General features: G+C 43.6%; 1 non-coding gene across 1 annotated transcript; it reads right to left on the minus strand.

The window, feature by feature from the left end:
- Nucleotides 1-896: 896 nt before the first annotated feature.
- Nucleotides 897-1,000, minus strand: LOC132510570 (U6 spliceosomal RNA). The gene has a single exon (XR_009537369.1). It is a non-coding gene; the product is annotated as a U6 spliceosomal RNA (small nuclear RNA).
- Nucleotides 1,001-11,672: the final 10,672 nt, after the last annotated feature.

The following is an 11,672-nucleotide window of genomic DNA, read 5'->3' on the forward strand; positions in this document are numbered from 1 at the left end:
GAGCATGGGCCATAGGTGTGCGGGCTTCAGTAGTTGTGGCTCCTGGGCTCAGCAGTTGTGACTCCCTGGCTCTGGAGCGCAGGCTCAGTAGTTGTGGCGCAAGGGCTTAGCTGCTCCGTGGCATATGGGATCTTCCGGGACCAGGGCTCGAACCCGTGTCCCCTGCATTGGCAAGCGGATTTTTAACCACTGCGCCACCAGGGAAGTCCAGTATGGTCATTCTTAATAATATTGGTGATGGAATGTACATGATAGAGAAGAGAGAGGAAGGGATGAACGATGAGATTCCAAGTGTCAGGAGTGTGCAAATGTGTGTTTGGAAGTGCTTTGATTCACATGGATGAGAAAACATGGATGTGCCTTTAGGGGGGAGCAGAGTCATGAGTTTTAATTTTGAGTTTCTGAAGGCACCTTGTAAAATCTTGGAACCACCTAACTAATTGAATTATTCAATACACTTTCCCGAGTGTCTGTCAAGCTCCAGGGTCTGCCTGGGCTCTGAGGACACACATATAAACCATTCCGTACATATATATTTTAATCATGCCACTCACATTCCGTTTACTACTCCAGCCTCTGTTTTCCCATCCAACAAATCCCTTGGAAGGTTGAAGAAAGGAGATTGTTTCTATATCTGGGTACCACTGTCTTTATGTCAGAGACTGTCCATCTCTATTTCCTTTTATCCAAAAGAGCAATTCAGCCTTACAAATCACTACTTTATTGATGGATGGTTAAAAAAAAAAAATTCCATGTGAGAAAGAAAAAAAAAAGTAAGGAATTGCAATAGGGATTGTAAGGGAAGCAAACTTTTATGCTTTTAAGGTTCTTGCTGGCGGTTCCTGAGAGTTAAATTGACATAAGTTTGACCAGCAGGAAGAAAACATACACATTAAAAAAATACAGAATGCTTCATAATGTTGTGTGTCACCCATGCACAAGGCCTATGCTAATTTACTCTGTATCATTCTGTTCCGATTTTATTACCCATGCTGTGGAAGCTAGCTCCATGCAAATTTATTGAATACAAGTTTTACATGACACGGGAGCCTTCACCAGGACTCAAGACGCAAGGAGATGGCAAGACTTACTTGCTTTTTTTTTTTAAATCAGTAATCACTTTTTAAAAAATTGGAAAGTATAGTTGATTTACAATGTTGTGTTACTTTCAGGTATACAGCAAAGTGATTATACATATAGGGCTGGCCAAAAAGTTCGTTTGGTTTTAAGGAAACAGACACATTTTTCATTTTCACCAAGAATTTTATTGAACAATGTATTCACTAACAGAATGAACTTTTTGGGCCAACCCAATATCTATATATTCTTTTTCAGATTCTTTTTCATTATGGTTTATTACAAAATATCAACTATAGTTCCCTGTGCTATACAGTAGGAACTTGTTGTTCATCTATTTTATATATTGTAGTTTGTATCTGCTAATCCCAAACTCCCAATCCATCCCTACCCCCCTTTCCTCCTCAATTTGTTTTCTGTGTCTATTTGTTTTGTAAATAAGTTCATTTGTGTCATTGTTTTTTGATTCCACATATAAGAGATATCATATGATAAAGCCTACTTTTACATTGGGTTATATAAGAGACGTGTCTAGAACTCTCTCATTTACAACTTGTATTAAATAAATTTACATGGTTTTCTCAGCTTCTCATCCTTAATGACAAGAATGTGACTTCCTTCTGAATAAGAATCATCAGTCATCTGGGAATTTCACCTTCCACTTTTAGGAAAAAGAAGGAAGGTCAGAGTGTTTTTCCTGTATTTGCGGTTTCAGGTGCCTTTCACGCTAAATAGTCAGTATGCCAGAGCTGCATAGTTTGGGGTGGCCTGTAGTAAACTCCTTCAGGGTGAAGACTTTCTCAATAGGGGAGACGGACTGAGCGCATCTCCAGTTATAACAAGGAGAAATGGGGATTTGCAACCACAGTGTATAGTGAGGGGATCAGTGGATGGAAAATCACTGAGAACAGTTCCAAAGGTGGAATTCTGACTTAAGGAGTCTAATAGGATTCTCGTTAAGGCAGGTCAAGGACTTAGACATTAAATGGAGGGATGAGAAACTTGATCAGATATCAGAGGTGATCAGATATCAAGGGTGGGGGAAATGATTTAGTCGAATTCTTTGCTAAGAAGGGGCTTGGGCATGTGGAAGGCAGGCCCAAGACCAAGGTCAAGGTCGTTATTCCCTCAATTACAAATGCAACCTGGGGGGTGAACGGAAAGACTAGGGGGCCAGAGCTGGGGAAATTGATGCAAAAGTAAAGGGCAATGGAGGCGGGAGTGGGGATGGGAATCTGAAAGGGAAACGGGGACTTGGAGGCAAGAATTCCTCCCTCCTCAGCAGGAAAGACATTCACACCCTCATTCAGTGCAAAGAATGAGATTTGACAGCTGCTTCAGAGAGTATTTTGAATATCAACAGAGCACAAAGAGTAGGCATACATCTGTTAACAATGGTAAACAAACTTAATTCTATTTACTATGAAAGCCCTAGGGGTGGGGATTTGGGGGGGATGGGACATACTCTCATTCTTCGGATTTCTAAGAAATTACCGATCCAGAACAGTAGTTTTTTTAATTTTAATTTTATTTATTTTTTATACAGCAGGTTCTTATTAGTTATCTATTTTATACATATTAGTGTATATATGTCAATCCCAATCTCCCAATTCATTCCATCCCTCCCCCCCAACCCCCGCCGCTTTCCTCACTTGGTGTCCGTATGTTTGCAGTAGTTTTTTTAAATAAACTTATTTTCTTTAAGACACTTTTAATTTTACTACAAGTTTAGATGTACAGAAAAACTGGAAAGAGTACAGAGTTCCCATCATACCTGCGACCAGTTTCCCCTGTACATTAATACATTCTTAGTCCAACAAGGACCTACTCTATAGCCCAGGGAACTCTGCTCAATACTCTGTAATAGCCCAAATGGGAAAAGAATTTGAAAAAGAATAGATATGTAAATGCATAATACCTGAAACTGCTGAAAATGCTGTATACCTGAAACTAACACAACATTCATAATCAACTGTACTCCAATATAAAATAAAAATATTTTAAAGAATAAATTTAAAAATACATTATGAATACATTAGTACGGCAAATTTGTTACAATTGCTACCAATATTATTATTATTAGCTGCAGTTCATAGTTTATTCAGATTTCCTTAGTTTTTTTTTTTCTTTTTTTAACCTAATGTCTTTTTTTCTGTTCCAGGATCCCATCGAGGACATCATACTACATACAGTTGTCACGTTTTCTTGGGCTCCACTGGTCTGTGAGGCTTTCTCAGACGTTCCTTATTTTTGACAACCTGGACAGTTGTGAGGCATTCTGGTCAGGTATTTTGTAGAATGTGTGCTTCAGTTGGGATTGGTCTCTTGTTTTTCTTATGATTAGACTGTGATCATGGGTTTTGGGGAGGAAGACCATACATTTCAGTGCCTTCTGATGACATTTCAAGGGCACATCCTTTTTTTTTTTTTTTGGCCTCTCCACAAGGCTTGTGGGATCTTAGTTCTATGACCAGGGACTGAACCTAGGACCTCGGCATTGAAAGCTCGGAGTCCTAACCACTGGACCGCCAGGGGGTTCCCTTAAGAATACATACTGATCCAAGACGCTCTCCTTGACCAAACTTCAGTCAGGCTCCCCTGAGGCCTGTAGAGGAACACAACTGGCCACCCCAATATGCGTCTCTTTGGCACGCGGGTTATTTGGAGCTGAAAATAATCAAGGCCCCAAAGACTCAGGAAGAACATTTGACCTTCCCCCTAACTGCTTAAAGAATTAAAATGGTGGGTCTGTTCCCAGAATAGAGCTACGACCGGAGATGTCTGCAAAGGATATGAGCTAACAGTGGGGGAAACTCGGCAGGACCTGGAGATCAGAGTCCTCTTTGTTGCATTGTCCCTGCCCGGCCCAGCAAATCTTTGTCTACCAAGGATTTGCTTTTCCATCTCCATGTGAATTGTCTTCTTCCCCTTTCAGGTCCCAAACCACCAGCCCCAAAATCCTCTCTTGTCTTTAGCTGAGGTTGGCATTTAAGATGACAGTGTTGGCCATTTTGACAAGGTACTCAGTTTTCCTGGGACTCTCCCATGTATCCGTGCTATTAAATGTTTGCTTCATTTTCTCTTGTTAATCTGTCTCATGTCAATTTAACCCTTAGATCAGCCAGAAGAACCTAGAAGAGTAGAAGCACATTTCTTCCTCCTGGACAATACTGACCAAGACTTTCTCTTTTTAAAAAAATCTTATTCATTCATTGATTTATTTCTGGTTATGCCAGGTCTTAGTTGCGGCCCACAAACTTTTAATTGCAACATGCATGTGGGATCTAGTTCCCCTGACCAGGGCGCAAACTGACGTCCCCTTCATTCGGAGGCAAATTCTTAACCACTGCGCCACCGGGGAAGTCTGTGAAGACTCTCTCTTTGACCGAACTTCAGTCAGACTCCCTTGAAGCCTCTTAACTAGGCCTTGACCTTGGCCTTTGACCTGTCTGTGGCCTGCCCGGTCCAGTCTTAGCAAAGAATCTGGCTGCCTCCACCCCCATCCTTGATATCCGATAACTCCTGATATCTGATCAAGTTCCTCATCCCACACCCTTGATGTTTAAGTCCTTGGTCTGCCTTTAGCAAGAATCCTGTTAAGCCAGTTAGTAAGAATCCCCCTACCTTGATGTCTCCTCTCAGTCATTTTCCATCCACTGACCCGCGTTTACTCTGCTGTTGGCTGTGAGTCCCTGGAATTTAGCCCAATCTCAATCTCCTGTGGCAATGGTCACAACTCTTATTTATTTGTCTGAAATAGTCTTTACCAGTTCTTAAAATATATTTTATTTTATATTGGAGTATAATTGATTTACAATGTTGTGTTAGTTTCAGGCCTACAGCAAAGGGATTCAATTATACATATACTAGTATCTATTATTTTTCAAGTTCTTTTCCCATTTAGGTTATTACAGAATATTGAGCAGAGTTCCCCGTGCTGTACTGTAGGTCTTTGTTGGTTATCTATTTTAGATATAGTAGTGTGAACATGTCAGTCCCAAACTCCCAATCTGTCCCTTCCCCCCACCCCACTGCCCGCCCACCCTCCCCAGCCGTAAGTTCATTCTCTAAGTCTGTGAGTCTGTTTCTGTTTTAAGTCTTTACCATATTTTTTCTTTTGTTGCCCACGCCATGCCACTTGTGGGATCTTAGTTCCCTAACCAGGGATTGAACCTGGACCCTCGGCAGTGGAAGCATGGAGTCTTAACCACTGGACCGCCAGGGAATTCACAAGGCTTTACCAATTTTACAAGTGTCCAGTGGATAATTTTGTTTTCTTTAACACTTGTTCCAGAAACTGCACTGTCAAACAGTCAGAGCCATACCATTTATTCCAGGATTCCATGCTCAGATGGGGTTTACTGATGGTGTACTTGTTTAAAAAAGAGAGTACATGCCAAAGCGATGAAGGGTTGGAGACAGGAGAGGGGAGAGATGGGCCATGAAGGACCTCTCTGGTCAGCATTGGGAAACTAACGTCTCAATAACTGTGTCCTGTTATTCGCCCTCTGGACTCATTTTTACCAGCCACTCTGTGCTGTCCAATACAGTAGCCATGTGTAGCTTTTTAAAATTAAATAAATTAAATTAAGAATTCAGCTCTTCACAACAAGGTCCTACTATATAGCACAGGGAACTATCTATATTCAATATCCTGAGATTAAACCATATGGGCAAGGATATAAAAAGGAATCTGTAAGGAATTCCCTGGCAGTCCAGTAGTTAGGACTTCATGCTTTCACCACCAAGGGCCCAGGCTCGATCCCTGGTCAGGGAACTAGGGTCCCACAGGCTTCGCAGTGTGGCAAAAAAAAAAAGAATGTGTATATATATATGTGTAACTGAGTCACTTTGCTGTACAGCAATTAACACAGCATTGTAAATCAACTATACTTTAATTAAAAAAATACAATTTAATTTTTTTTTAAAAAAGGTAGGGGAAAAAAAAGAATTCAGCTCCTCAGTCTAGAGTTGCCAGGCAAAATACAGGATGCCCAGTTAGATGTGAAGAGCCGATGAACAATGAGTGACTTTTTTTTTTTTTTTTTTGCGGTACGCGGACCTCTCACTGTTGTGGCCTCTCCCGTTGCAGAGCACAGGCTCCGGACGCACAGGCTCAGCGGCCATGGCTCACGGGCCCAGCCGCTCCGCGGCATGTGGGATCTTCCCGGACCGGGGCACAAACACGCGTCCCCTGCCTCGGCAGGCGGACTCTCAACCACTGCGCCACCAGGGCAGCCCCCAAGAGTGACTTTTGAGTATAATTTTTCAGTATGTAACAGGGAAGAGCTAAATCTGACTACACATTGAAACTGTATCTTTTACTTTAAACTGTGCTTCCCGTTGCTTTTGTTCACTAAAAGGATACTATCTATACATAATGGCCTGCCTCCGGGAACCCTACCCATCTGCCTGAAGGTTAAACCAAAGTGCCTTTGTTCAGGGAAGTATCCTGACCCGGTCCACCTGTGGATGGCTGCAAGAAAGAAGAAATTAACACATCCCCTCCCCGAGGCTGGCCATTCCAGGAGATATTTGCAAACTTTATGGCCTTTTTCTTTACTTCCTCATCTCCTCCCCCTCTCTGTTCTATTTTTAAAAACTGGCATTCAAACCCAGATAAGATGGTTATGGTTGAGACTTTAGTGTGCCGTTTTCTTGGTCTGCTGGCTTTTCTCGCCTCAACGCTTCGTCTCCCGATTTATTGGCCTGTAGTGCGCCGAACAGAGCGAGCTTGGACTCGGTAACAAGTATAAGTATATCCCAAAGAGTGCGTGTTTATCTGAAATGCACATTTAACAGGGAATCCTGTATTTTTTTTTGTCCTAAATCTGGCAACTCTCCCTCAGCTACAGGAACCACATTTCAAGTGTTCACAGCAGATGCTGGACCCATGCCTACCATTGTTGGACAGCACAGATATTATATTATATATCTGCATCCTCACAGAAAGTTTTACTGGACAGTGCTGATCTATAAAATGGCTTTTATGGAAAGAGTCAGGTCTGGGAGATGGGGAAGGACATCACAGAGGGAATGGAAATTGCAGTCAGGGCAAGCATAGGGGTGTGAAATAAAATTCATATTTTATGGCAAGACAAGACAAATTTAAACATAAAAAAAATTCTTCTCTGCCTCTTGTTCCCTCTCCCCCCACTGTGCATTGTATATCTGCATTATGCATCACCAAACCTAAAAAAGCAGCGTTCTCCTAGCATCAAAAAGACAGCTCCTTAAAAGATAGGATTCCTTCTAGAGCTTATAAGGGGTCACATGACCCACCACGAAGTTGCTTAGATCTGGATTATGTAGACTGTCAATAATACATCATATAATGTACAGCCCTCTGTATCTAAAAACTCATGTAACTGTGCCTTGTCTTCTAAGGGGCGGAACAGTTCTCAGAGCTTTCTGAGATGCTCTTCCCAGGCTATGATCCTCTAATTTGGAAATTTCCATTTCTTTCTTAGATCAACCAATTAATTTTTTGTTAAAAAAATCAGAGGAGAGGTCTAGAAATTAGGGGAGAGGTCTAGAAAATACGATTAGATTCCAAGGCATGGCAGCTTCTGGAAAAGAGATTTCAGGTGTCTAGGTCATTTCAAAGAATGGGTTCTCATGAGCTTGCTGCAAGGAGATATTTTCCACATAGAGCAATGACAGCTCGCTTAGGGAATTCCTCTTGGATTACTGTAGAATCCTGAAGAGGATTGGGGTGGGGCATAATCTCATTTTCTTTATCTGCTTAGGATCTGTTAGGACAGTCTTTTAGTTTCCAAAATCCAGTTTCGCTGAATATTCCTGAAGATTTTTATTATTTTTTAAAAATAAATTTATTTATTTATTTTTGGCTGCGTTGGGTCTTTGTTGCTGCGCGTGGGCTTTCTCTAGTTGTGGTCAGCGGGGGCTACTCTTCGTTGTGCGCGGGCTTCTTATTGCGGTGGCTTCTCTTGTTGGGGAGCACGGGCTCTAGGCATGCAGGCTCAGTAGTTGTGTCGCGCGGGCTTCAGTAGTTGTGGCTCGTGGGCTCTAGAGCGCAGGCTCATTAGTTCTGGTGCACAGGCTTAGTTGCTCCGCGCTATGTGGGATCTTCCCAGACCAGGGCTCGAACCCATGTCCCCTGCCGTGGCAGGCAGATTCTTAACCACTGCCTCACCAGGGAAGTCCCTTCCTGAAGATTCTTGTGAACAATTTATTTGTTCATTAGGTATTAGTTGAAATCTATTTTCCAGGTCCTAATTCATTGGTAAGAAAGGGAGATGCAATTCCTTGGTACTTGGAGTCCATGTCAAGGGTTCAGAACTTGAGAAGGCCAAGAGTTATAGTGGTTGGGTAGGGGGGTTCAGTTCAAGGGCAACTCCCTGTTGATTTGGGATCCTAGGAAAGAAATTCTAAAGAAAGCATCAGGAGGAAAACCTTTTCCTCTTCCAAATCAGGTCTCGTAGTTGGAGGCCTGAAAATTAATAGGAGAAAAGAGGTTTAGTAACAAGTACATGAAGGACCTCCCAGTAATGAGAAACTTTTATATATCAATTTAACTGAAGGAGGGGGCATTAGGATTTCAGTGGGAGGGTATGGAAATTTCTTTCGGGCTTTTTTTTTTTTAATGCGGTACGCAGGCCTCTCACTGTTGTGGCCTCTCCCGTTGCAGATCACAGCCTCCAGACGTGTAGGTTCAGCAGCCATGGCTCACAGGCCCAGCCGCTCCGCGGCATGTGGGATCTTCCTGGACCGGGGCACGAACCTGTGTCACTTGCATCAGCAGGCGGACTCTCAACCACTGTGCCACCAGGGAAGCCCTCTTTCGGGCTTTTTGATGCTAAGAGAATGGGCAGTCTGTCTTGGCAGCAGAATTTGCAGGAAACTTCCCTTGGAGGGAATGGTTAAGGGCAGCTGTTTTTTGAGGAGGCAGATGAAGGAAGCTTATCTAAAGATTTCTTTTTGCATCTTCAGCAGCTGAAATGTTTTCACTTTGGGATGAAGATAGCTTGGGGATAAAAGGAACTTCCCTGGCGGTCCAGTGGTCCACTCCACGCTTCCACTGCAGAGGACTAAGATCCCGCATGCCCCACAGTGCGGCCCCCGCCGCCCCCTCCCCCCCAAAAAAGATAATTTGGGCATGAAAGAGTGTTTCATCCAAACTCTGAGGGTCCATGTGGGCCCCCATTTCAAAAGGAGGTAAGACAGGCAAGCATAGTAGGGTGGGGAGGTATGTAAGAAGACGCTGTGAGAACCCGCGTTCATAGGATAAAGAGTTTAATCTGAAAGGCTCTTGAATGCTTTTTTTTTTTTTTTTTTGCGGTACGCGGGTCTCTCACTGTCGTGGCCTGTCCCGTTGCGGAGCACAGGCTCCAGACGCGCAGGCCCAGCGGCCATAGCTCACAGGCCCAGCTGCTCCGCGGCATGTGGAATCTTCCCGGACCGGGGCATGAACCCGTGTCCCCTGCATCGGCAGGCGGACTCCCAGCCACCACGGAAGCCCTTTGAATGCTTTTTTTTTGGCCACACTTGCAGCTTCCTTGGCCCTAGGCAGTGAAAGCGCAGGAGTCCTAACCACTGGAGCACCAGGGAATTCCCTCCTGAATGCTTTTCGAGGAACTCTTATGAGGCTGGAGGGTGGAATGGTGGTGCCCATGAGTAAAGGTGAAGCGTCACAAATAGTAAGGAACCTGATCTCTGAATTAGAAGCTTCATGAGAGCAGAGAACAGGTCCGAATGAATCAACTGGTGTCTTTCCAGGGCAGTTGCATCTGTGCTCGATATTTGAGTCAGTTATAGTGTCTTAAGTTTGATTTTTTAACGTGGGCGATTGGAAGTCAATAAAATGTTTTTCTATACAGGCTGCCACTGTACCCATTTCACAGATGGGCACACTGAGACCCCGGCAGAGTGTGGTCCCAGCTGCCAACTCAGGTAACTGGACCGGAGGGCACATTTTGGGTGAACATGGAGAAAGAAGAGGGGTTGAGTAGATGAGAAATAAACTTTGAGGAAGTGGTGTAAACTCCCAAGAAGACAAATGTCTGCAGTTACCCAGGACTTTCTTTTGGAGTGAGGACTCCTGTTTAGTGGGTGAGATCTGTGACTCCACACGTGAAGTCCCTTGCTTGGGCCACCTGGGCTGTGACCACCTTCTGCATCAGAATAGAAGCACCTCAAGGGCAAAGCGTTAGGCAGACACGTCTCTCGTATCATTCAGCTTGGGTGCTGGCCTGCAGAAAGCTTGTTGAGTAGCTCAATTAATTATGGCTGCATTTAGCAAATCAGCATGCCAAGTGCTTAACAAGCATGCTTTCATTTATTTACCCCGGCCACGAGTAAGTCAATGGCTAACGCGGTTCTCATTGTGACTTGAGAACCTAGAGATGTCAAAGTCACTTGCTCAAAATCACGGAGCTTGGTTGGTACAAGCTAGGATTCACACTCAGGCAGTCGGAGTGAGACTCGAGATCTTATTCGTGTTCCTAGCTCCACCTACTGGAGGCTTCCGGTAATTTTATTTTACTTGTTGGCCTCGGCTTGGGGATCTTAGTCCCCCGGACCAAGAATTGAACCTGTGCCTCCTGCAGTGGAAGCGTGGAGTCCCAACCACTGGACCGCCAGGGAACTCCCCTGGTAATTCTTAGTCTAATTCTTAGATACAAGGGCAGGCCTTGTATCTCGGTGTGATCAAAAAAAGTCCAGAAAGGCTCACTTCCTGCCAAGATCAGAGCTAAGGGCCATGGAGTGTTTGCTTGGGGATTCGCCTTCAGTTAGTTCCCTGTGCTGTACAGTAGGTCCTTGTTGATTATTTTATATATATTAGTGTGTATATGTTAATCCCAACCTTCTCGTTTATCCCTCCCCCAACCCCAAAATTGGGATTTTTAATATCCCCATTTAAGAGATCAGCAAAATGAGGTTTGGCATAGGGGGAAATCATCTATGTAAAGTGATTAACATCATGTCTTACTTGTGATAAGATCTCATTAATTGGGAAACTACTATTATATAATTGTAGTGATAAGTAATACTATTGAAGTTTATTATTGTTTTTATAGTAATGTGTTACCATTATTATCACTATTTTTTGTTAGTATCTATAAGAATTACCACTATTATAAATATTGCTATTATAGTAATAAGCATTACTATTATAGTAATTAGCATTACTATAAATATTACTATAAGTATTACTATTATCACTATTGGTAGTGCTTAAAATGACCATTTATTGGGCTTCGTTGGTGGCACAGTGGTTGAGAGTCCGCCTGCTGGTGCAGGGGACACGGGTTCGTGCCCCGGTCCGGGAAGATCCCACATGCGGCGGAGCGGCTGGGCCCTTGCGCCATGGCCGCTGAGCCTGCGTGTCCGGAGCCTGTGCTCTGCAACGGAAGAGATCACGACAGTGGGAGGTTCGCGTACCGCAAAAAAAAAAAAAAGAAGATGAAGACTGACATTAAAGGCATGCTGTAGCAGGACAAGTGGTGGTGCTAGGTTCTGACCCCAGGACCCTGGAACTTAAGCGGTCCCATCTGTCACGTAATACAGCCTTTAGAATTCTGGTTTCCTTTGTCTTGTCCACGTACCAGGCCAGAAAAGGAAATGTTTGCAGG

This window comes from Lagenorhynchus albirostris, chromosome 19, assembly GCF_949774975.1.
Source record: "Lagenorhynchus albirostris chromosome 19, mLagAlb1.1, whole genome shotgun sequence".
In the NCBI taxonomy this organism is placed as follows: domain Eukaryota; kingdom Metazoa; phylum Chordata; class Mammalia; order Artiodactyla; family Delphinidae; genus Lagenorhynchus; species Lagenorhynchus albirostris.